The sequence below is a fragment of the Onychomys torridus genome, chromosome 2, assembly GCF_903995425.1.
Source record: "Onychomys torridus chromosome 2, mOncTor1.1, whole genome shotgun sequence".
Taxonomy (NCBI): domain Eukaryota; kingdom Metazoa; phylum Chordata; class Mammalia; order Rodentia; family Cricetidae; genus Onychomys; species Onychomys torridus.
This window is the reverse complement of record NC_050444.1, coordinates 961,221-986,861: the sequence shown is the minus strand read 5'-3', so window position 1 is coordinate 986,861 and position 25,641 is coordinate 961,221.

Sequence of the window (25,641 nt, the reverse complement as noted above, 5' to 3'; positions counted from 1 at the left end):
TACTCGGGAGGCAGAGGCAGGCAGATCTTTGTGAGTTCGAGGCCAGCCTGGTCTACTGAGTGAGATCCAGGAAAGGCGTAAAGGTACACAGAGAAACCCTGTCTCAGAAACAAAACAAAACAAAACAAAACAACAACAAAAAAAAACCCAAAAAATTATGGGTTGGGGATTTAGCTCAGTGGTAGAGCACTTGCCTAGCAAGCACAAGGCCCTGGGTTTGATCCTCAGCTCAAAAAATGTAGACTACTGGCAATGGTTGAGAGAAAGCCTGATCTGACCTAGTCTGGTGATCAGATGGCCAAATACCCTAACAGTCTTGCTGGAACTCTCATCCAATAACTGATGGAAGTGGATGCAGAGATCCTTGGCCAGGCCCCAGGTGGAGCTCCGGGAATCCAATTGTCGAGAAAGAGGAGGAACTGTAAGAGTGTGAATTGTTGGGACCAAGATTGGAAAAAGCATAGGGACAAATAGCCAAACTAATGGAAACACATGAATTATGAACCAAAAGCTGTGGAGCCCCCAACTGGATCAGGCCCTCTGGATAAGTGAGACAGTTGAATAGCTTGAACTGTTTGGAAGGCACCCAGGCAGTGGGACCCGGACCTGTTCTTAGTGCATGAGCTGGCTGTTTGGAACCTTGGGCTTACAGAAGGACACTTTCCTCAGCCTTGAAGGAGAGGACTGGACCTGCCTGTACTGAATCCACCAGGTTTAAATGAATCCCCAGGGGAGACTTTGCCCTGGAGGAGATGGGAATGGAGGGGAGGGGGTAGGGGTAGGTGGGGGCAGAGTGGGGAGGACAGGGGAATCCATGGCTGATATATAAAATTAAAACACAAATACAATAATAAAAAAAAAGAAAAATGTAAAAAAATCCTGCTCTCTACATAACTGGATTACCTTGAAATTCCTTTCAGTGTCAAAAATCAAGAGTATTTTGGCCTAAAGAATCAATCATTCAGGCTGCTGCTCATGGCAATGTGGAGCTGTCTACAGCCCACACACCCAGGCAACTTAAACTATGTACATTAGGAATCCACCTTTGAAATAATTATTCTTGAAATACTACTAAGAATTGATAAATATGTATTTGACTACAAGTTTCAAATTCCAGATAAAATTTTCAAGTTCAGTGTTTCCAATGGTTTTCAAATGTTAACTGTAAAGATCCAAGGAGTGAGCATTATAGATAAAAAAAAAAAACAAAAAACAAAAAAACTCTCTTTATGTGTCTGAGGGGAGAGTATTAACATGGCATATGTCAGTGTGGCTATGTTCTATGACACTACACACACACATGCGCACACACACACACACACACACACACACACACACACACAAATCCTAGATAACCTCCAGTTTTCTTGGAATCAATATTTGATTTTCATAGCTACTGCCTACAATTTAAACTTCATTTTGTTATCCTTTGAGACACGCAATTACCCAAGATTCACCTTGATTACTTTGAAGACAGGTATCTTTCTGCACATTCCACATTTTTTTCAAGTGGTCCACTGACTGAAACCTATGTAGAATGCGTAAAAGTCACTATTTCTTCTCTGTTAGGTGCAACCAAGCTGTCTTTGCTTTCTGCTGCTGGCTCTTTCACCTCTGCCCTCTCTACTCTGTCTCAGGTTCAGTTTAATTCTATTCTTTCTCTACACTTGACATTTTTTGTGAAAATCCAGTTTTTCTTCCTCCATGTTCCCCTTGTCATGCCATTCTTCCCATTATAATATTAATATGAATTTTAAAAATGAATTTTTAACTTAACTACTACTGTCACTGTTGATTTTTGCTTGTTCCTGCAGTTACTATGGTTAAGATCACTATTACAATTATTACCACTTATCACTGAGAGTCCTAACAGTAATATCTGCTATGTCATACACGTTCACATCCAAGACAGGTAAGAGTTTTGCTGGATATATTAGTCTAGATTGGCAGTCCTAGTCTTTTATGACTTGGAATATATTGCTCCAGGCTCTATGGCTTTCAAATTTCAATTAAGAAATCAAAGCTTATTCTGGTGGATTTTTCTTCATATGTGACTTACATTTTTTTCCTCTTACAGCTTTCATAATCATTCTTTGTTATGTATACTTAGTCTTTTAACTTTAACTATGGTGTGCCATGCAGATGTTCTTATCTCTTGTCTTTTTGGTGTTTTGTGTGCTTCTTGTATCAGTATGGTTATGTCTTTCTTTCATTTATGGAAGTTTTCTTCCATGATTTTGTTGGTCTATTCCATTTTTCTGGGATTCTTCTTCCTCACCTATGTCTATAATATGAAGGTTTGGTATTTCCATGATATCATTAATTTCCTATATGTTCATTTCCTATGTTTTCCCCACATTCTTTGCTTATTTAATCTATATTCTCTACTTTTTCTCTACATATTCTTTTTAACTTCTGCTTTATTCATTATGATTGTTATTTTTAATTCTAGTCCTCATTGTAGAGTATTTTTGCAGGACTGTTGGGTTTAATGAGGGGGACTGCCCTGATGTTTTATAATTCTTGTATTTTGGCAATGAGGTCTGGACATGTGTACTTATTGTATTACTTGCATGCCTGATATGAACAGAGAAGGTTGGCACAGAAGAGAGGATATATAGGACAAGTTATAGGGCAAGGTAGAATAAAATCTGGTAGACACAGGGAACTGAGATGGTGTGCAGGATATGTGTCTTGGATGTGTGTAGCCTGGCTCTGCAGGTAAATATGGGGGGTAGGTGGTGGGGAGGATAAGACAGGCTTATAAGACTAATCCCTATAGAAAGATTTATAGGATTTGGCTACATGGGATGGTTGGATATGGCATGAGAGGGACCTGTGGGTCAGCAAAGACACGATGACCCTGATGAAAACTTAGAAATTGATTGTGGTATAAGGAAGGGTTGCCAGTGTAGGTAGCATCACTGCATATAGGATACTGGCTACATCTTAGATTTGGAGATGATGAGTAAAGGGGTAGATCAGGAAGACTCATCTGGTTACCCCCAGTGAAATGATACCAGCCACAATATTAATTTCTTCCCAACAGAATTAATCTTTTTCATTGCACTAAATACTATTTATGATGGTAGTTTTTAAAAGTGGACAAAATGAGAGGTCAGAATGTAGTTAGAGTTTTTCTGCCTGGCCCTGTCAGGACAAATCTCTCTTACCCGCCAGTCCCACAGTCGCTCAGACCCAACCAAGAAAGCACATAGAAACTTACATTGTTTAGAAACTGTATGGCTGTGGCAGGCTTCTTGTTATCTACTTTTTCTATCTTAAATTAACCCATTTCTGCTAGTCTATACTTTGCCACATGGCCTGTGGCTTACCGGTGTCTTTACATGTTGCTTCTCATGGCAGTGGTGGCAGTGTCTCTCTCCAGCCTTCTACTTCCCAGAATTCTCTTCTCTCTTGTCCCGCCTATACTTCCTGCCTGGCCACTGGCCAATCAGAACTTTATTTACACAGAGCGATATCCACAACACTTCCCCTTTTCTTTTTTTTTTTTAAAGGATGGTTTTAACTTTTATATAGTAAAATTACATATAACAAAATTATCAAGCAAGAATTAGTTACAATATTAAAGAAGATATCCTATCTATCTTATATTTGTGAGTCTAAGGTTTTATATCTAACTTATCTTTTATCATAACTGAGGAAATTATAACTATAGATAACCACATCAAAGCCTTTAACCACATCAAAGACCTCAGAAGGATATAATATTACCTGAGAAATGGGAGAAGGATGTAAGCAACTTTCGGGAGTCTTGCAGGGTAGACAGAGACAGCTGGCAGCCTGGACAGTCACCTAATGTTCCTTTGTAAAGTTGGGACATTTGTCTTTAGGCCACAGGGCTAGAGTCCCTCAGTCACTTCTCTCAGTGTCCTGTAGAATGTCTGGCAGTTTCCTCTGCGAAGCAGGAACCTGAAGGACCATTTTGTCAAGCAAAGTTCAGTGGTCACCTTTCTATGGGTCCTGCATGTCCAGTTGATCGAGCAGTCCAGGCAAGAACAGTTTCTTGCCCAAATGGCTATTTTTGCCAAGGTGAAGATAAACTCTATATGAAGTGTCTTCAATGCCCATCCTCCTCTCTGAAGTAAATCGGTGCTGCCAGGAGCAGACATATCTCACTGTCCAGAAAGTCTAAATTTTAAAAGTATTTTAAATGCCATATTCTGTAGGTCTTTGAAGTATTTGAAGATTACCTATCTATCTGAAATATCTCTATGTATATCTAGAAGACTTAACTAACATGGCTACAAGTATGATTATCATAGATGACTAATTATTAATCTATTTTTAATTATCCATTATAATTTTAATGAGCTATACAAACATAATACCTTAAACACGATTAGAAATATATACACAGTATAACAAAATTAACTTTAAGTTTGTATCAATAGACTAAAATCTATGCCAATGTAAAACATTTTAAACAAGTTGTTGCTCTTTAGAAGTAAGTTCATTAATCTACCCTTTCATCCTATCATATCTATATCATATCCCCTTTTTATCTTTAGAAAAAGATTGTATTTATAATCAACCTGTTTTAAATAAAATAGTGGATTTTTTTGTCCCATACCAGAGGGCTCTTTTGATTTGGGACACAAGAATCTCTTAACCTTTTTTTTTAGCAATATGTCTGGGTTTAGAGAAGGAGTGAGCCAATTTTATTTCCAAAGCCAGCTTGATAATTTTGGGAATGTGGGCGTAGTTTTTTTTACTACTTCCTGCTGGAAGGGGGCGCTGTATCTTATGGGGACACAAAGAAAATTTTAGGATTATGGAGTAGTCCATGAGGGTGAACCTCTGAGCCAGTTGCCTTGAAACCATTTTGGATGTTGGATCATCTGGGCCATGATGTCATTGGAGACCTTTCAGGTGGTCTTGGCTGATCAAACCTAATGTATCTTAATCTGGAACAAATCCACAGCCTCTGGCTTTCTGTGGAAACAAAAGCAGAGACTCCTTTCCAAAGCAACATATCCTTATATCCAAATTTTGAAGTCAAGGTACCTTTAAAATTTACATATTTATTTAATTCAACAGCTTTTACAATCAAATCTTTTTTTGTAGTTAAAAATCTCAAAGACAACACAAACCAGATTCTCTGTGTAATATCTATCTTTGTAAGACTGAAACGCTGTTGTGGCTGTTAGCTCCACCCACCTTAGCTTTCTAACATGGCGGCGGTACAGTTTACCGCCAGCTCTGGGTCTGGAGCCATGTGTACCAGTTCTATCAAAGCAGCGCATAGCCCAGAAACTTTTTTTTTTTTTTAACTAGCAAAGGCTAAATCCACCATGCAGTAGAGTAAAGTGTCACTTATAGATTCCTCATTCCCGCCACACTGCAGGTCAGACTCACACGCTAGGAACCCGCCATAGTAACTCAAACCTGTAGGCTGCCACTAACTTGAGAGAGACAACTAGGAAGCTGTTTTTAGCTCCGTTTTAGAATCTTTTTTCTCAGGTTTTAGGTGGAAATTCTTGCCCCATGTTGGGCGCCATTTGTAGTTAGAGTTTTTCTGCCTGGCCCAGTCAGGACAAATCTCTCTTACCTGCCAGTCCCACAGTTGCTCAGACCCAACTAAGAAAGCACACAGAAACTTACATTGTTTAGAAACTGTATGGCTGTGGCAGGCTTCTTGTTATCCACTTTTTCTATCTTAAATTAACCCATTTCTGATAGTCTATACTTTGCCACATGGCCTGTGGCTTACCGGTGTCTTTACATGTTGCTTCTCATGGCAGTGGTGGCAGTGTCTCTCTCCAGCCTTCTACTTCCCAGAATTCTCTTCTCTCTTGTCCCGCCTATACTTCCTGCCTGGCCACTGGCCAATCAGAACTTTATTTACACAGAGCGATATCCACAACATCAGAATGTCATATTTTGTAAACATAACCGAATTTTAGTCCTCATCTCATAGTCCAAATGGTAAATGAAAATCCAATCTAAGTTATTTTGTAGCACTGCCTATCTGCTTTCCAATGGCAGAATATAGTATTTAATATTTTTCCAATACTAGCTAACTAGACTATAGAATAATTCAAAGATTCATTTAATCAAAGAACATAGTCTTTAAAACAAGATTTTAATTTACAAAATCTATTTATTATTTTCTGTAAGTGAGTGTTTTTTTTTTCATGAAATTTCTGTAGATCTTAGCCTTAGCATTTCCTTTGAGAAGCATTGGTCATTACCCCATAGTTACCTCAGACTCTATCTGTATTAACATAGTCGCCAAATTTATTGTGTTAAAATACTAACACTTTCCAACCTGTGAGTTTGGGAATTGTATGGAATATTCTTATGAAACCAGCCTGCCTTCATCTTAGGCTTGAAAGCCACCTTATAGTAAAGACAAATTAGAATCATTCCTGTTTGCAATGCAATATTTTTCTTAAGGATAGGGCTATGCTCTACCTGTTACCTTAACTACAAATGGTTCTGTACTGCCTCATCTGGAAAGCTCCAACTATGCCTTTGTTTCAAAAAGTTATTATGACCACATTATGACCATCATGACTTTGTTTCAGAAGATCATTATGACTAACTTATTATGCTTATGTTCTGTTTCTGTAACATTGCCTATTTTGCTCACCAAATCCTCCATTTGAAAATGCCCTAGGTCTTAGTTATAAAAAAATCCTTGTCTGCCTCATGCCCTATGCTGATGTCTCATATTCTACCTTATGGGGAGGCATCCTGTGTACATGAATAAAAGAGTTTGCTTTAATTAATTGCTTGCTTTAGTTAATTTAGACAATTAATTTGGGTTGGTGGTCTTTCTCCTTGCATCTTTGGTACTAACACTCTGTCTAATATTTTAATCCATCCTTGTAATGCATAATTTTCATTTAAAAGAACTTTCCTTTCTCCTATTCTTGAAATGTGACCTACTTTTGAAAGAGAATACTTTCCTAAAGAATGTCTTTTTTTGATTTTCAATGAATTCAGCTTGTCCTAGAGTTCCTAGTACAGTTTCTTCACTTCTAGTAAGATCTTTTTCAGCCTGTGAAAAAGGTTAATTTCACTTTATTCCCTATGAGTTCTGTTGTTATTGCAGACAGGTAGCAATATGCACCACTCCAAATTCACTGTGACTGTCTCTTTAAAGGTTAGCTGCCCCTTACACTAAATACCATGTTCTAAGGCAGAGCTTTGCCATCTGATCAGATTTAATCTCAGGCAATGATCATTCTTGATTATTTAAATGTTGACTGTAACTGCATATCCTGTCTGTAAAATGCCCTTATTCATCTTGTACATAACATTCATTAGTAACAAAAATTAATTCTACACTTTCTGTAGGTGTTTCCATTAGATACCTCCTAGAGGGAGAGAGGCATATTTGTTATTTGAACACAGTCATATTTATCCCTTTCTAATTCATCTGTCAAAGCAATAATGCAGCAGGATAACATCATTGCAGTATACCAGGAAAAGAATTGGAGGGGACAGCCATCGAATCTCATAAGTTCAATTATTCATCTAGTAATGCTAGTGTGATATAAATTTAGGGAAAGTTCTATGGAATAGAGCACAGAAATGGTGAAAGAAGAGCCTAAAGTAACTTCTTCAGCTGCTTTTTGGCAAAGCACTAGTGGTATAAATGACCTTGATATTAGAAGGATGTCCTTTTGTGGGGGTGGGTGGAGCTAATTGTTAACTGAAGTGTCCCAGGATCTTCTATCTTTCCCCGTCTTTCTGAAAGAGTATTTATAGTGCATTCTCCCACTTTAAATGAACAAAAAGAAGAAAAAAGTATTATAGCTTGTGATCACAAGGGCAGGGACTGGTTTAAAACTACCTTTAGGGACTTAATTTCTGTTCTTTCCTTTAGGCCTACTATTATGGTATATGGTTGGGCCTGTTCGATTTTAGTATTTTCTTATACAGTGATTAGGCATTTATTGAATATTTTGGAATCCAGTTTTAACAATCTCACTCAGCATTCAGATTCCCCTTAATTGTTCATGTTTGTTTTGGGGCTAGGGAAATTAATAATAGCAGAATTATGTGTTTATGTGCAATCTTGATAGAGACACCATATGACTCGAGTACTTAGTTTCCTGTTGGTGGAGTTATATTTTGTCTTTGGATACTTAGCCAGCTGATTTAATAAAAAGATTTAATCATTGAAACTGGTATCATATAAGGGAGAACACAATAACATGTGCTAATTTTAAATAGACTCAGAAAAAAAAAAATTTCACATATTGTAAAAGAGACTTAAGAATTTGAGAAAAATATGTGGTGTTTCCTGTGTATCCTTGTAACATCACAGCATTAAAGAGTTTTTTATTTTTTTATTTTATTATTTTTTTTTAGCTTGGTGGTGGTGGTGCACACCTTTAATCCCAGCACTCAGGAGGCAGAGCCAGGCAGATCTCTGTGAGTTTGAGGCCAGCCTGGTCTATAGGGTGAGATCCAGGACAGGCACCAAAATGACACAGAGAAACTCTGTCTTGAAAAACAAAAAACAAACAAACAGAAAAACAGTATCACTTATACTTAGCTAGGGTTTGCTTTTATCTATTGTGATCTCAAACAGTGCAGCTGACTGTATTTCTCCTGTTTATTGAGTATTTTGACACAAAATTCATCTGGCAGTTATGAAAAGAGGTTGCCAATTTCCTTCAGTGGGGAATATTTCCTACTCATTTATAAGTCACATGGAGAAAATAAGGTACAAGACATAGTTAATGTCCAGGAAGTTTCAGATAATTTCTCCCTTTGGTGAAAAAAAGTTATGAACAATTTGTTTTTCTAAAGGAGTAGTAGAATGATTTACATGTAGAAATATATAATGACATGTAGTTTCTCCTCACTGAAATTTTCTGTTTTATCTTAAGGTAACTATGATAGGTTAGAAATCCAGACCATTTGAATTGTATTTTTCCTCTGAGGGAGAGTGTTTTTAAACCTGGTGAGATTTAAACATATATACTAACCCAAGTACCAATTGGTACCTTTGTTTTTTCTTGTTTCACAATGATTTTACATTTCTTACCACATTAGTATGTACAAAGAAAAAGCTCTGGACTATTTAGACCAACCTTATTCAACTCCTTTTTTTCTTTCAAGTTCTCTCTCAGAGGCCTTCAGTTCCCTGTAGAAGAAGAGCACTCTATTCAGTTTCTTACAATCCATTCTCAAATGGCCAGGTCTTTTGCAAGAGTTAAAATTGCTTTGCCTTTTCAAGAGAGAAGAAATTAGTAGTTGCTTTATTCATAAGCTTATTTGTTTAACTGTAAGCTCATAATTTTGTAGCCATGTCTGTTTTCTTTTACTTATTGAATTTTGAATGCTCAGTTAACAAGGGCACCTGCAGGAAGAGAGTCCCATTCAATATCATTCTGCTACACCACAGTGGCCAATCTACCTCCTCCATAAATGCAGGTTAACATGGCACCACTTCTGCAACACTGAAAAGTTCCCAAGGGAAATTCTCCACTGCTTCTTAATTATTTTCTTTTCCCCCAAATTTACTTAAAAAGTTAATTTCTCCTGGACTTATTTTACATTGCTGTAGTTTTGCTTGGTGAAGAATTAGTGGATATAATCTTTCTAGTGTAGCAGAAAAGCAGCTCCCTAATTCATGGCAAGAATTAGAAAACATCCTGATTCTTAAGGTCCTCAAAGGAGTTTTTCTATTTTGTCAAGCAAACCATTTTTCTGCCTTCCTTCCAAAAGCCAATAAATTAATTGTCATAATATATACTGTCTTGGTTCATATGTCAACAGTGTTATCTGAAATTCTTTAGTACATTCTAACATGTTCTGAATAGATCATTAGACAGATAGCCAATTATTTTAGTTCAAATTTGCCAAAGGTGCATAAATACTATCTAGAACTTCTTCCTTGGGTTTTCATCTAAAAAGGAGCCGCAGCAGTATTTTATTTTAGTCTAGAATTATGTTCCCCATAGGAATTGCTAAAAGAGTAGGATGGGGGATGGAAGGAGAAGGAGTGAATTTCTTCTGTTATAGGAGGCTGTGACAGAGAAGAAGAGAGGTTTGAGGAGAGAGAAACTCTACCAAATTGGTCTTGAGGTTTGGGCACACTTTCTAAGTTGTTTTGTTGTTGTTGTTGTTGTTGTTAATCTTCAGTCCTTCAATGTCTCTATTTAATTCTTATACTGTTTCCAAAAGTCTTTTCCTTTAAGTTAGTAATTTTATCATTCCTTCTCTTAGAAATCTTTCTAAATTCTAATAAAAGCAAGTTGCCTACTCTTTATATTTGTTTTATTGCCTAGATCTAGTTTTACTCAAATATCAAATTTTCTCTACAGAAAAAATAATGAAACCAAGTTATCTATCAATGGTTAAATCCTCCCATTTCCTCCAAATGATTTCAAGTATTGAAAATGTGTAACTATCATGCATAAGGTCTGGAGTGCAATCTAGCAGTACCTCCAAACACAGCCATTTCCTCTACTTTGAAAACCTCATTTATCACTCTGTCTCTCTTCATCACCTTTCTTCTCTCTCTTCTTTTTAATGGAAAATTGTAAGTATTTCCTATACTTGCTCATGTGTGTGTATGTGTGTGTGTGTGTGTGTGTGTGTGTGTGTGTGTGTGTGTGTAGTGGTTAACCATTCCAGCTTTGATCTGGAAGTTCCAACTCCCATTGAGGCTTCAGTAACTGTCATGAATCAGCTCTCTTGGTTCCTGGCCCCTGGATGCTGGAGGCAGACCTAGCAGAGTTCTCCAGAGAACTCCGCCAGACTGTGTTACATCTTTCCCAGCCCTTGTTACCTATCCCTTCATTTGTAAGTTATGCCACAAAATAAACCTCCCATTTAACTATGTGGAGTGGCTTTAATAATTTCACTAATATCTGGCACTCATGTGGAGCAAATTCCAAAGGCCTGGGTGGCTCCCACCCTCAGCTTCCTCCCAAGTTGGCAGGCACTTGAAGCTGTAGGGTACCACCTACAGAGCTCTGTAAAACCAAGAAAAGCCTACATAGTTTCATTCCTGAAGAAGAGCTAATCTGGTCTCAACTCTATGCTACGTTTAACCCCCAGACCAGCAAAACTACTGTGAGTGAGGCATTCCCCCTCTTCCTTGAGTGCTGGCTCCACTCCCTGGCCCAAGGCTTCCACAGTTTCACCTAGTTAAAATAGACACGACACTGTCCCTGGCAGCACCCTACTTAGGCACACAGACAGAGGGCTTGGAGCTGTGCCTGCTGGCAGACCTCCTGTCTGCAGAGGCAGAGAGGGGCATAGAGTGGCCTGAAACGCTCCACCTGAAGAACTGGCTACTGCCAGTACTCACTCTGCTGCCCACAGCCACGACATTCAACAGAACCTGCTTTGGAGCTATACCAATGCCTCCTGCTGGCTGAAAAGTGCTACTATACCCCCTCAATCCACAGAAAGTTAAGATAGGCAAACCAGCATCTTATTTCAAGTAAAAGTACTTGATAATTTTACACCTTAAAACTGAATAACAAATTTTGAGTAATTCTTGTAATATGGCCAACAACATTACCTCACAAGATTTTAAAAACCTTTTTGCCTATATGATGAATGACGTTTTCCTGGAAATGTACGACCTTCATTCTGGCCTGTACCATTTTGGCATTCATTGTAATAATTCACAAAGTGTTCAAATACTGGTTTAATAATAATAACAAAGATGAGTCATTATTGGGACTGATACAGGCTTTAAAAGATAGCAATGAAGGCTTACAGAAAAAAAGATTCTTTCTCTGGAATCTGCTAACCAGGATTTACAGGCTTTCAAAGATAGCAATGAAGGCTTACATAAAAGGATATTCTCTCTGGAATCTGCTAACCAGGATTTACAAAACAGGCTTGTACCCAAAATTTATTTATTGATAATAAATATGAATATTTAATGGATGGAACACTAACTCTCCAGAGTGAAGCTGTGGCTACTCAGACACTATATAAGGAACAAAGGCTATCATTAATTGATTAGATAAGGTCCATGGAATCATGTGTTTCTTAAGAACATAAAACTTCCATGATTCCATGAGAAATCTGGAATTCCTTGTAAGAGAGAAGGTTCCCACCCTAGAACACACCCTAGGTACTTGTCTGCAAGCCCTGGAAGAAACGCTCAGTAAACATGACAAGGGATCTAATAAGCAGAAGGGTAAAACCATACTGGTTGTAACATCTCCAAATGGCTCTCATACAATGGCTTATCCGGGCATCATCCATGAGAAGCCAGCAGATGATACACACTCTGAGCCATATCTGACATATACATTACAACCAATTTCAACAAGGAACTTTAAAAATATAAAGCAAGTAGTTACATATGGGATACACTCCACATATGTAAAATAGATATTAAATTCATGGTCTATCTCACATAGAATCATTCCAGATGACTGGCAGCAGTTAATTCCAGCTGTTCTAGAATATAGCCAGCAGTTACAGTGGAAAAGCTGGTTGAGAGAAGAGGCAAGAAATTTAGAACAACAAGGTAAACTCAGAGGTTTTGAGATCTCCCAAGACCAAATACTTGGTGAGGGATATTTCACTGACAGGAATGTACAAGCCAGTTATGATCAACATACAATATCCCTAGGTTGTACAGCAGCTCTAAATGCTTGGGGGAAAGTTCCAGAACCTGGAAAACCAACTGAGGTATACACACAGATATATCAGGGACTACACAAACTCTTCACTGATTTTTTTTTTCAAAGGCTGAACACAGCTATAACAAAAGCTGTGTCAGATAAAGAATTAAGAAAAGTATTAACTGAGTCCTTGGCATTTGACAATGCTAATGCAGAATGCAAAAGAATACTTACACCATTAAAGGTCAGATCAGCTCCTTTGGAAGAATGGATTCAGTATACTAATGGTGTTGAGTCTCTTAACTACAGTAATGAGGCTTGGATAAGAGAGACAAATCCCAGAGGTGAAAGAAGGCCCCATGGTATCAAATATTTTAAATGTGGTACACCAGGTCATATAAGTAAAAACTGTATATTGGGTGCTCCTAGAGTTATTACTACTTCTAGAAATAGCTCAAACAGGAGACCCCAAACTCCTGGATTATGTAGAAGATGTGGCAAAGGCTGACAATGGACCAGTGAGTGCAGAACAAAAATAGGTATACAAGGCAACCCTTTACTGGTGGGAAATGCCACAGGGGCCTCTTGCAGGACCCCAAATCAAAGGTGGTACAAACATTTCCAGCCACTGTGGAAGACATTCCTCTCCAGGACAACTGAATAAACCAATGCCTAATATAAAAACGGATACTACAATGGATGATAAAACAGCTCTGATAGATGAGTCACAATTCCCAAAGAACACAATCAAACAAATATTTTGGCAGACTTCCACAAATGAACAAAGACCAAAGCTTAGAATTCGAATTAATGGCCTGGTTATGGAGGGCCTGGTAGACACAGGTGCAGCTGTGACTATAATTACACCAAAATCATGGCATCTGAATTGGATTTTTCAAGAGGTACATGTCCAATTTCTAGGGGTTGGAACCCTATCTCAGATAAAACAGAGTTTGGGATGGGTTGAATGCATAGTGCCAGAAGGACAGAGAAGAAGGCTGAAGCCATATGCAGCAAATGTAGCAGTAAATCTTTGGGGATGAGATGTGTGGACAACAGTGGAATACCCAGATTGAAATTCCTACACTCTCAGAAAAGGAATACAGATCAACACATGTTTCTAGGAATAATATCACACATAACATGCTATAAAAAAAGTCACCAACCATTCAGGATGTACACAAACAGAGCACAACTGCTGTTGAACTCTGAGAAGTAACAACTGCCTTACCTTTAAAATGGCTGACTAATAAATATGTCTGGGTTGGACAATGGCTTTTGACAAAAGAGAAGCTACAAGCTTTATAACAGCTGGTTCAAGAGCAGTTAAATGCTCAACACACTGAAGAATCTACCAGCCCTTGGAATTCTCCTGTATTTGTTATTTAAAAAAAAAAGTCTGGTAATTGGAGAATGCTGACATATCTGAGAGCTATTAGTAAAGTAATTCAGCTGATAGGCTCTCTACACACTGGGATGCCCTTCCCTTCTCTGCTACCCAAAGAATGGCCTATTATAGTTATTGACTTAAAAGACTGTTTCTTTACCATACCCTTACAAGAAAATGATGGAGAAAAATTTGCCTTCACAGTACCTAATTATAATTCTCAGCCAGTAAAGAGATATAAATGGAAGGTCCTTCCACAGGGAATGTTAAACAGCCCTACCTTATGCCAATACTTTGTGCAAAAACCATTGGAGATAATTCATATAAAGTTTCCACAGTCCATAATTTATCACTGTATGGATGATATCCTATTAGCTGATCCAAAGTTAGACACATTAGAAAGCATGTTTGAAGAAGTAAAAAAAAAAAAGTTTTGCTTCACTGGGGACTGCAAGCTGGTCCTGAAAAAATACAAACAGGAGATTCTATTAATACTTAGGATATAAGATAGAGCTACAAAAAAATTAGACCCCAAAAGGTACAACAAAGGAGAGATTGATTGAAGACTCTTAATGATTTTCAAAAGTTGTTAGGAAGCATTTCCAACTTACTGGGTATCATGGGAATACCAAAAGATGGACTAAAAATTTTGCTCATACTCTAGCAGGGACAAATATTTAAATAGTCAAAGAGAATTATCAGCCAAAGCTGAGAAGGAATTGGCTCTAGTAGAAAAGAGAATTTGAGAAGCACATGAGGATTGTGTGGATCCAGAACTTAAATGCATTCTTGTCGTATCCAAACATTCCCCTACAGGTATTTTTACTCAGAGGGAAGATATTATATTGGAATGGATATTTCTACTTTGTAAACCAAACAAAAAATTAAAGACTTTTATAGAAAAAATCTCTGATTTGATTCAAAAAGTTAAATTATGACTGCCAGTTGACAGGACTGGACCCAGCAGAAATTGTAGTACCTTTAACTAATGAGGCAATTTTATCACTATGGAAAGATAATTAATTCTGGCAGAGAGCCTATAGTAACTTTTTGCGAGAGATTAATGACCATTATCCCAAAAGCAAGATAATAGAATTCATAAAGAAGACTGAATGGGTTCTTCCTCACATGGTACAACAAAAGCCAATTTCTGGAGTCCTCACATTCTATGCTGAAAGCAGGATACAAATCAGGAGACTTAAGTAAAGTAGTACAAAGTCCATACAACTCTGTACAAAAGGCAGAACTGTATGCCATTCTTATGATACTGATGGAGTTCACAGAATCCCTCAATATAGCCACTGACTCTCAATATGCAGAGAGTGTTGTTTTACATGCTGAAACTGCTGAATTTATTCCTGAAAATACAGAATTAACTTCATTATTCACACAGGAAATCATTAGAAAAAGGGAACATCCTATATGTGTAACATATATCAGATTCTGTGCAGGTCTGGCAGGACCTCTAGCACAAGGTAATGATGAGATTGATCAGTTACTAATAGTTAATGTGCTATAATCCTCAGAATTTCATAAGAAATGCCATTTAAATAGCAAAGGTTTGAAGAATGATTTCTCTATCACTTGGCAATAAGCTCAGGATATTATAAATAAATATCCTGCTTGTTTCTTTTATAACCAAACTCCATTACCTGCAGGGAGCAATCTAAAAGGTATACAAAGAAATGAAATTTGGCAGATGGATGTGTTTCATTTTGCAGAATTTGGAAGATTAGACTATGTACACCAGACCATTGACACCTATTCAGGATTTCAGTGGGCAACTCCTATGAGTTCTGAAAAGGCTGATTCTGTGATTACACACCTACTAGAAATTATGGCCATCATGGGAATACCTGTACAAATTAAGACATACAATGCCCCAGCATATGTCTCCAATAAAATAAGACACTTCTTTACTTATTACAATATAAAGCATGTTACAGGTATACCACACAATCCCACAGGCCAAGCAGTCATAGAAAGATCCAGTAGATCTTTAAAGGATATGGTAAATAAACAGCAACAGGTAATATTGACTCCTAGAAATAGATTGCATAGTGCTTTATTAACCTTGAATTTTCTCAGTGCTGATGAGAAAGGAACAACAGCTGTGGAGAGACATTGAGACATTGGATGACACAAAAAACTCTTAAGCTAAACCCACCAGTTTATTTTAAAGATGTGTTGACCTAAGAATGGAAAACTGAATATGTCCTACGTTAGGAAAGGACATATTCCCCCCCCCCCCACAGGAGAAGAAAAGCTATGGGTGCCAAGAAATGTAATAAAAAAATGATTTGAACAGGAGAAATCCTTTAATGAGAAGAAGTAAAAGCTCATCCACCAATGTGACATCTCTACAAGTTTTAAGAAAAATTTAACAATCAAAGGTTAGGGTAGGGTTCTGGTTTTGTCTTTCCAGGATAATAGAAATACCCATCTTTCAGAAATCATAAGGCCTTGGACATCCAGGTATTTACAGCAGAAAGAAAGAATCTATTGGTACCAATTTATACAGGGTAAAATCTCACTGTCTAACATCTATATCTCTATCAATCTAGAAAAGTTGTGGTTCCAATTCAATTATAAACCAAGCTGTCTTTGGAAATGGAATTGGCTCACTCCTTTTCTAAACCCATGTGTATTGCTAAAAGAAAAGGTTGAGAAATTATTCAGTCCCATATCAGAAGAGCCTTCTGGTGTGGGACAGAAGAAAACCAATAAAAAGGGACCATTGTCTTCATGATTCTAATTCTCTTCATGCTTACTCTTGATTTGTCAGAATCCTTTCTTGCATGTCATGTCATCTTTAAATCCAGACTTTCCAATTTGATAAAAAAATAAGTTTTTTTCAATAGCAATCTCTGAAGGCTCCAGAAGGGAAGATTGGACACCACCATCAACTCTATCTAATCCAGAATAATGCCAGGGCAATCATCATTGTACTGCACTTCTTAGCAGAATTTCAGACAATCTTACCCATTACTCTGAGACTTGCTGCATAATCTACAGTTAGTCTAACTGAGATTTAACTATCTGAGCTTTCTTACAGTGCCCAACAGAGATACCATCACCACCTAAAGAGCAGGAAGCAATTCTAAGAAAACTATGCCCCTTCTCCCTAAAGTTTTAACATTTCTCAGGGTTATGGATCATGGTTGTAGGGTTGGGTGTGGAAGAAAATATTAAACTCAGTATTCTCCTTAAGAAAATAAAAAAATGTCTCAAAACAAGGGAAAAGAAGAAGTGGAATGGATGGGTATAAAATATTATGGTATATTATTGTATATACTAGTAAACAAAATTTAGTATATTTAGTAAAAAAGCAGCCTTAGATAATTTGCACTGTTATGAATTCTTATATGTTGATACAAATGTAAACTATTTTTATATTCCTGTTTAAGATAATTTGTATATTGATACAAATACAGAATTGTATTTGTTACAATGTATATATATTTCTAATCTTATTTGAAATATTTGTATATTGATACAAACGTAAATGTATATCTGTCATATTGTATGTATGTTCTACTTCTGTTTAAGATATTCTGTATATTTATATATATTTAAGATTATTGTCATATTGCATATTGCACTATACATTCCTATCTCTGTTAAAGATATTTTGTGTATTGTGTATAAAATAGTTTACATTTGTATCAACATATAAGAATCCCTAACAGTGCATATTACAGTGCTAATTATCTAAGGCTGCTATTTTACTAAATTTGTTTACTAGTATATACAATAATATACCATAATATTTTATACCTATCCATTCCATTTCTTTTGTTCCCTTTTTTTGAGACATTTTTTCTTTCCTTAAGGAGAATACTGAATTTAATAGCTTCTTCCATCCCCAACCCTATAACTATAATCCATAACCCTGAGAAATATGAAACCTTAGGGAGAAGGGGTGTTGTTTTTTCATAATTGCTTCCTGTTCTTCAGGTGGTGATGGTATCTCTGTTGGGTGCTGTGAGAAAGCTCAGATAGTTAAATCTCTGTTAGACTAACTGTAGATTCAAAGGTGTATACTAACTAAACCATCAGAATCCAAAATACATATAAAGCCCTAAAGCAGACAATGTATCCAAATGAGGCAGAGTCAGATGGATATAGGCAAGTGTGGGAAAGAGGAAAGCTTTCCTAAGTAGCTACTTCCTTCACAGGGACAAATATTTGAGTGAGACAACAGTAAATTAGGAGTGACCAGAGGCCTTATAAAACACCTAACTCTCAGATCCACTGAGAAACCCAACTCTCAGATTCCCCTCCCATCCCAGTTGGAAAAGATAGCCTATTACAACAAAGCTCTTCCCCCTTTTATTCTTTTCTCCTTTTGTCTTGTTTTCCCTGTATCTTTGTCTGTTTTCTTTTCCAAACTGAATTATTTTCTTGTCTCTTTGATTATTATACTTGAAGAACACTAAAATTCTTGTTATCTTTCTTTAGAGGTCCTACTGAGATTCAAGAGGACTCTCTTGAAGCAAGAATGCTTTAGTGATACCCTCCTCCCTCCTCCCCTAGCTTCCATATTCTGCCCCACAACTCTACAAGAAAATTCCTGCTTTACCAGAGACTACGTCAATACTAGGAAGGCCAGGAAAGACACTGTCTACCACTACTAATACACTTTAGAGCCTGTCCAGTTATCCAAAACAGTGCCCCCCTCCCCTAGGCTCCATATGCTGGTAAAAACCTCTGGTAGAATTCTACCTCTCTACCAGAGGACATGATAGTACTATGAACTTCAGAAAGCAAGCTGGGACCCACAACACAAGAGGCCACAAAAGTCTGACAAAAATGCAGGGGAAGTGAAGATTCCCTGGTCATCTGAACCAAAGGTCATTTAGTACAGAAGACCAGAGAGAAAACAGAAACCAAGGGGAAAAAGATCCACCCAACAAAAAGAAACTCTGAAATTGACACCTAAACCTATAATAAACACAAACCCAGAAGATTAGAGGTCAGCATAAGAACACAATGAACAATGGCTAGGGCGATACAACACCAGCAGTGCCCAGCTATCCTCCTAGAGCAAGCCCTGACTAATCCAACACAACTCAATCACAAGAAAAACAGCTTAAAATCAGTTTTATGACATTAAGAGAGGTCCCTAAAAAAGGAGATAATAAATTCCTTTAAGGAATCAGGAAAACACAGCAGATGAAGGAAATGGATGAAACTGTTCAATAGAAATAGAAGCCAAAAAAATGAGGGAAACCTGGAGATAGAAAATCTAGGTAAGCAAACAGGAACTACAGATTCAAGCACCACCAATAGTATACAAAAATAGAAAAGGGAATCTAAGGTGGTGAGGATATGATCAAAGAAAATGAAAAAAATGGTCAAAGAAAATGTTCAATCTAAAGTTTTTGACATAAAACATTCAGGAAATCTGGGACACTCTATGAAAAGATCATACCCAAGAATAGTAGAAATACAAGAAGGAGAAGATTCCCAACTCAAAAGCTAAGAAATATTCCTAAGCTAAAGAAGATGCCTACAGGGTACAAGGAGCTTACAGAATGCCAGATAGTTTGTACCTTAAAATGAAGTCCCCCTCATAACACAGTAATCAAAATACTAAAAGCACAGAACAAAGTAAAAATAGTAAAACCTGTAAGGAAAAGGGGTCAACTAACTTAAAAGGCAAACATATTAGAATCACAACTGGTTTCTCAATGGAAAATTCAAAAGCCAGAAAGGCCTAAGAGAACAACTTGCATATGCTAAGAGACCACAGACTGCCACCCCTGACTACTATACTCAGAAAAACTTTCAATTATCATAGATGGAGAAAACAACATATTCCACAATAAAACCAAATTTAAACAATACCTATTTACAAATCCTGTCCTGCAGAAGACACTAGAAAAAAATTCCAAACAATAAAAGTTAACTACACCCATGAAAACACAGGAAATAAATAATTTCACATCAGCAAAACCAAAAGAGTAGAAGAACACACTCATGTACAAACACACACCACCACCAACAACAACAATTAAAGAAAGGTATGATGGTTTTAAAGAAAATGTCTCCCAAAGAGAGTGTCACTAGTCGGAGGTGTAGTTTTGTTGGAGTATGTGTGGTCTTGGTGGAGGAAGTGTGGTACTGTGGAAGTGGGCTTTGAGGATTCATACATACTCAAGTCACACCCAGTTAGATAGATCATTTGCTGTTGACTGCAAGATGTAGGATTCTCAGCTGCTTCTCCAGCACCATGTCTGCCTGTATACCACCATATCACACAATGATGATAATGGACTGAACCTCTGAAATATAAGTGAGCCACCCAGTTGAATGTTTTCCTTTATAAGAGTTACTATGGTCATGGTATCCATTCACAACAGCAGAAACCTTAATTAAGACAAACAGGAATTAACAATCATTTGACACTCATATCTTTCAATATAAATGGACTCAATTTCCAAATATAAAACCAAAAACTAATAGAATAGAAGTGAAACCAGAATTCATCCTTCTGTTGCATACAAGAAAAATACTTCAACATCAAATATTGCCATTAACTCCAAGTAAAGCTTTGAAAAAAGTATTTCCAAGTAAATGGACCTAAAAAGCAAACTTCTGTAGCCATTCTAATATCTAACAAAATAGATTTGAAATGAAAATTAATTAAAAGAAACATGGAAGAATACTTCATACACATCAGAGGAAAAATCTACCAACATGGCATCTCTATTCTATACATCTATGCCCCAAATGCAAGGGCACCCATATTTGCAAAAGAAAAATTAGTAAAGCTTAAATCACACTTAGAACTTCAATATTGGAGGCTTCAACATGCCACTTACATCAATGGATAGGTCATCCTGACAGAAACTAAACAGAGAAATAATGAAATTAACAGATGTTATGACTCAAATTGACCTAAGATAGTACAGAACATTTCACCCAAACACAAATTAATATACTTTCTTCTTCACATGTCATTGAACCTTCTTTAAAAGTTACCATATACTTGACCACAAAGCAAGTGGTAATAGGAATGGAAAGAAATAAAAACAGAATCTAAGCCAAAATGAAAAATTTAAACAAAATTTATCTGAAAAGAATTCATAATCCTAATGTAACTTGTATAAAAATATGATTATGTAAGTATATGTAAGCATAAAAAATTCAATACTTTACAGAGGACTTCTCATGCCTAAATTTGGGGGTTTTGTAAGCTGGTATTTGGCTCTTGGAAGGAGTATTATCAGAGAAAATTTCATTTAAATTTTATATGTATATTTATACACAGACTTGTGGGTAGTATAGTTTTTTTCTTCCTTTTATGGTAAATAGACAATAGTGTGATTCAGGAAGCAAGCAGAAGTTCCACCTAGCTATTATGTCCATGAACCACAATGAACAGCATGGCTTGATAATATTATGGGTGAAATAATTGTACACAAACTTTTATGGTAACCAATAGCTCTCTATATGGACTAAAGACTTTCTCAGCTAGAGAGAAAACATGCCCAGCACTGAAAACTTTGCTAAGTACCTGGGGCTAATGAAGTCATTGATTTCAGAGTCACACCTACAACTACCACTTTACTACACCAACATGATCTCTAATTACATTTTAAATACTTGTTCTTAGACTCACAGATAAGTGTAATTCTCTAATTTCATCAAGGAAACTTTTTTTTTTTTTTTAACAACAAACAGAGACAATGACAGAAAACCACAATTAATGAAAATGCAGAACTGTAGAGCCTAGTCCCTGTGGATTCATATATAAAACAACCTCCATATATATGACTCAGGGAATATTGTAGAAGAGAAGATGGAAAACAAATGAGGGCTAGATAAACAAGGAGTTTGTTGTGAGAAACATTTAGAAGAACATGGGAAAAGTTGGGAGAGGAAAAGGGGAGAAATAATATGATCAAAATCTATTTTATGAAAAGTATAAAATAAAATTCTCAATCCTCCTATTCCTCTCCCCAAACTATGTGTAAACACAAATCTTTTTTTGTTGTTGTTTTTACATAGTTTTCTTTTATCTGTATTTTCCTGTAATAATAGACATGCAGTGTTGAAAACTTTTTTTAGACTGGCTTATCTCACTTTGTAATATATGGTTAAGTTTTGTCTAAATGTTATCATTATCTCAAAACTCATTATTTCCCTTTTAACCTTAAACAGTTTTCTATTGCCTCCACAAAATTCAGTTTATTCAATCTCTTGAAGGACATTTTTTTCTTTAAAGTAATATCAATGAATGAAGAAGCACATGTATGTGCAGGAGGATATTTTATGGACATTTAAAGTTACCAAATCTTATGCAGAAATATCAAGTATTGTTTCTGCTGGCAAGGATGCTGAGATAAGCTCCACCACTGAGCTCTAAACTGTATGAACCACTTTATACTCCCAGAAGCCAAGAGGTGGGCTCTTTAACTTCTTATCTTCACCAACATTTGATTTTGCCAGCATGCTGTGTGTTGTACATTAATTTATTAATAAACAGGTCATGGTGCAATATTATTTCAGTCTGCCTCTCTTGGTTCCTTATGACTCAGAATATCTGTTTTCTGTTTCTTTTTTCCCCTGTATTTCTTTTTCTTTTCTTTTTCTTTTTTGTCATCTATGCATCATCTTTGGTCAAGTATCAGCAAGATTTCTTGCCTAATATTTTTTTCAGGTGACTATTAGTCTTGCTTAATTCTATCTTGTGATACAGTTCTACACAGGTATATATTTGCATAAATTTCTCTGGCTATGTGGCATATCTTTTCATGCATTAACAATAAATTTTACAGAGCAGAAAATATTAATGAAATATAGTCAATCAATTATTTCCTTTGCCATCCATTCCTTTGGTATTACTACTGAAGCCACCATAATCCCAAAGTCATGAATTTGCTTCAGGGCTGCCTTCTAGTATCATATTTTACATTTATTTCTGGATCCAGTTGGGACTGATCTTAGGACGTATGTTAAACACGTCAGGTTTTTCTTTTTGCACATGAATATCCAGTTTTCTATATCAACTGAAGAGGCTGAGTAAGGAGCACCATTGCCTTGCTTTTGTTTCCTTTCTGAAGATCAGTGGACTGCACTTCTGAACTCACTATTATGTCATATTTGTTATATTTTATAAAACTGTTCTGATTACTGTAGCTTTACAGTATGTCTTTAAAGTGGGTAGTGCCTTTCTTTCTATCTGTTATTCAATATTGTGTTGTCTGTTGGTGTATCCTGTGTCTACACACTAACTTCACACTAACTTTGCCAATCTCCAGATAATAACCATTTGAGATTTTAATTGAGATTACATTAAGATTACAGATCACACTGGGAAGGTCAGTTATCTCAACACATAGAGACTTTCTATCTATGTACATGCAATTCCTCTACTTAGTTATTTTATTTATTTCATCTAAATTCTGATCCTCCTTATTTGGAGTGCTCTTCATTCTTGCAACCAATTTACCACCATTACATAAAGAACAGAGGCAGAAGCAATGAAAGAAAGCTTTGTATAGCCTGTGAGCACAATGGAGATAGCTTCAGTGAATGGGGAGATGACTTCAGTAAATTGGGTCAACTTTACTTCAACATGAGGGAGAAGCAAATGATGAGGACAGTTTGAATTAAACAGCATGCTCATATCATAAAGCTTCTAGTACAAGTTTAGTTATCATATGTGGAAGTCCTATCATGATGCTAATAGCACAATGTGTAACTATCATATGGGAAGCAGGAGGAAACCTTCAGGGAACTGTGTCAAGGGTCATACTAGATGAGACATGTGTCTGGGCACAGAGACAGTCTCCAAATAAGGTTGGGTAGAGAACAGGGTGTCTTTTACTAAGGGGAGGGAGTCATCCATGTTGCAGAGCTCAGAGAGAGCTGCCAGCCCATGGTTGATTGTAACCTCTGACCAGTAGGGCCTCCCAAAACTCCTTGTATGGATTTAGAATAAATTTTATTAGCTTGATGCCCCAGCATTTTATGTTGGGACTGTCTTAATATAAATAGTATAATGTTTTTAAGTTCCAAGTTCTTTTATTTGTATTGCTTGAATATAGGAAAGATATTGTCTTGCCTGTTAATTTTGTACCTGCAACCATGTTATAATTCCTTAGCATCAAGTGGGTTTTGTAATTTTTTTTCAGATTTTTTTCTGATAATCATTTTATCTGCAAACAATTAGAGTTTTACTTCTTTCTTACTTGTCTGTCTGCTGGGGTTTTTATTGTTGTTATAATGGTATGGTGAATGCAAATATGATATCCTTGTTCATGTTCTCATCATTGAGAATAAAGTAAACCAAAGGATTTTGTCATATACTGTATATGAATTTAATGTATGTTTTATCATGAGCATCTTAGTTACTTTCCTCATTGTTGGGACAACATACTTGACCAAAGTAACTTAAGGACAGGTTTGTTTTCAGTTTTTGTCCAGACAAAGAGTCCGTATTTGCAAGAAAAGCATGACAAGTGGTGGCTACATTGCATCTGTACTCAGGAAGCAAAAAGTATGAACAACTGGGATAGGGCTACAAAGTCTGAGGGCCAGCTTCAGCAACTTACTTCCTCTAGTAATACTATACCTCCTAAAGCTTCCACAACTGTCCCAAGTAGCTTGGGAACAAGTACTCAGAAAGGAACCTATGGAAGATGTTGCAGAATATTCATTTAACTATGAAAAGATGTGTTTCATTTGTTTAACTATGTAAAAATGTACTGATTTGTTTAATTATGTAAAGATGTGTTTCTATTTTACCTTGCCTGCCTAAAAAAACCTGGCTGGTCTAATAAAAAGCTGAATGGCCAATACTGCAGGAGAACATATAGGCAGAACTGGTCAGGGAGAGAAAGTAGGAGGGGGAATTACGGCTCAGAGGAAGAAAGAAAAAGAGACACCAGGGAAAAGCCAGGGGCCAGATAGAATGACATGGAGGAAGCAGGAATGTAAGACATACACAATGAAACAAAGGTAAAAAGCCCCAAGATAAAACATAGATGAATAGAGTCAGGTTAAATTAATTTAAAAGAGCTAGTGGGACAAGTCTAAGCTAATGTTGAGCATTCATAATTAATAATAAGTCTCTGTGTCTCTTTATTTGGGAGCTGATTGGTGGCCCAAAGAAAATTCCAACTACAGACACTTCAATTCACAATATGTATGACAACTTGTGAAATTATTTTTGTCTGCATTAGTGGTAAAAATTATATTATATATTAGCTGGTTTATGTAATCAATTGCTTTATTTGATATTTAATATTTCATTGAAAATAGATTCTTCTCTCATATAATACATTTGAAACACAGTTTCTTTTCCATCTATTCCTCCTAGCTCCCCCTCCAACTACCCTCGCCCTCAGATCCACTGCCACTCTGTTTCTTCTTCAGAAAAGAAGAGGTCTCCAGAAGACCACAGACAAAAAGAACAAAACAGAATACAATAAGGCCTGTTGAGCAGGCCATAATTCTAATTAAACAATTGTTTATTACCACCAAGATATGAGTACCACTATTGCAACCATATGGGATATCTTGCCATGCTGGTAATTGTAACATGAATTGCTGAACAGTTTTATTAGTAAAAAACCTAAAGCCAGATATTGGGGTTCACTGAAATATCAGAGGGATAGAAAAGCCAGTCACAAGTTCTTAGTGCTAGGAAATATCAGCACA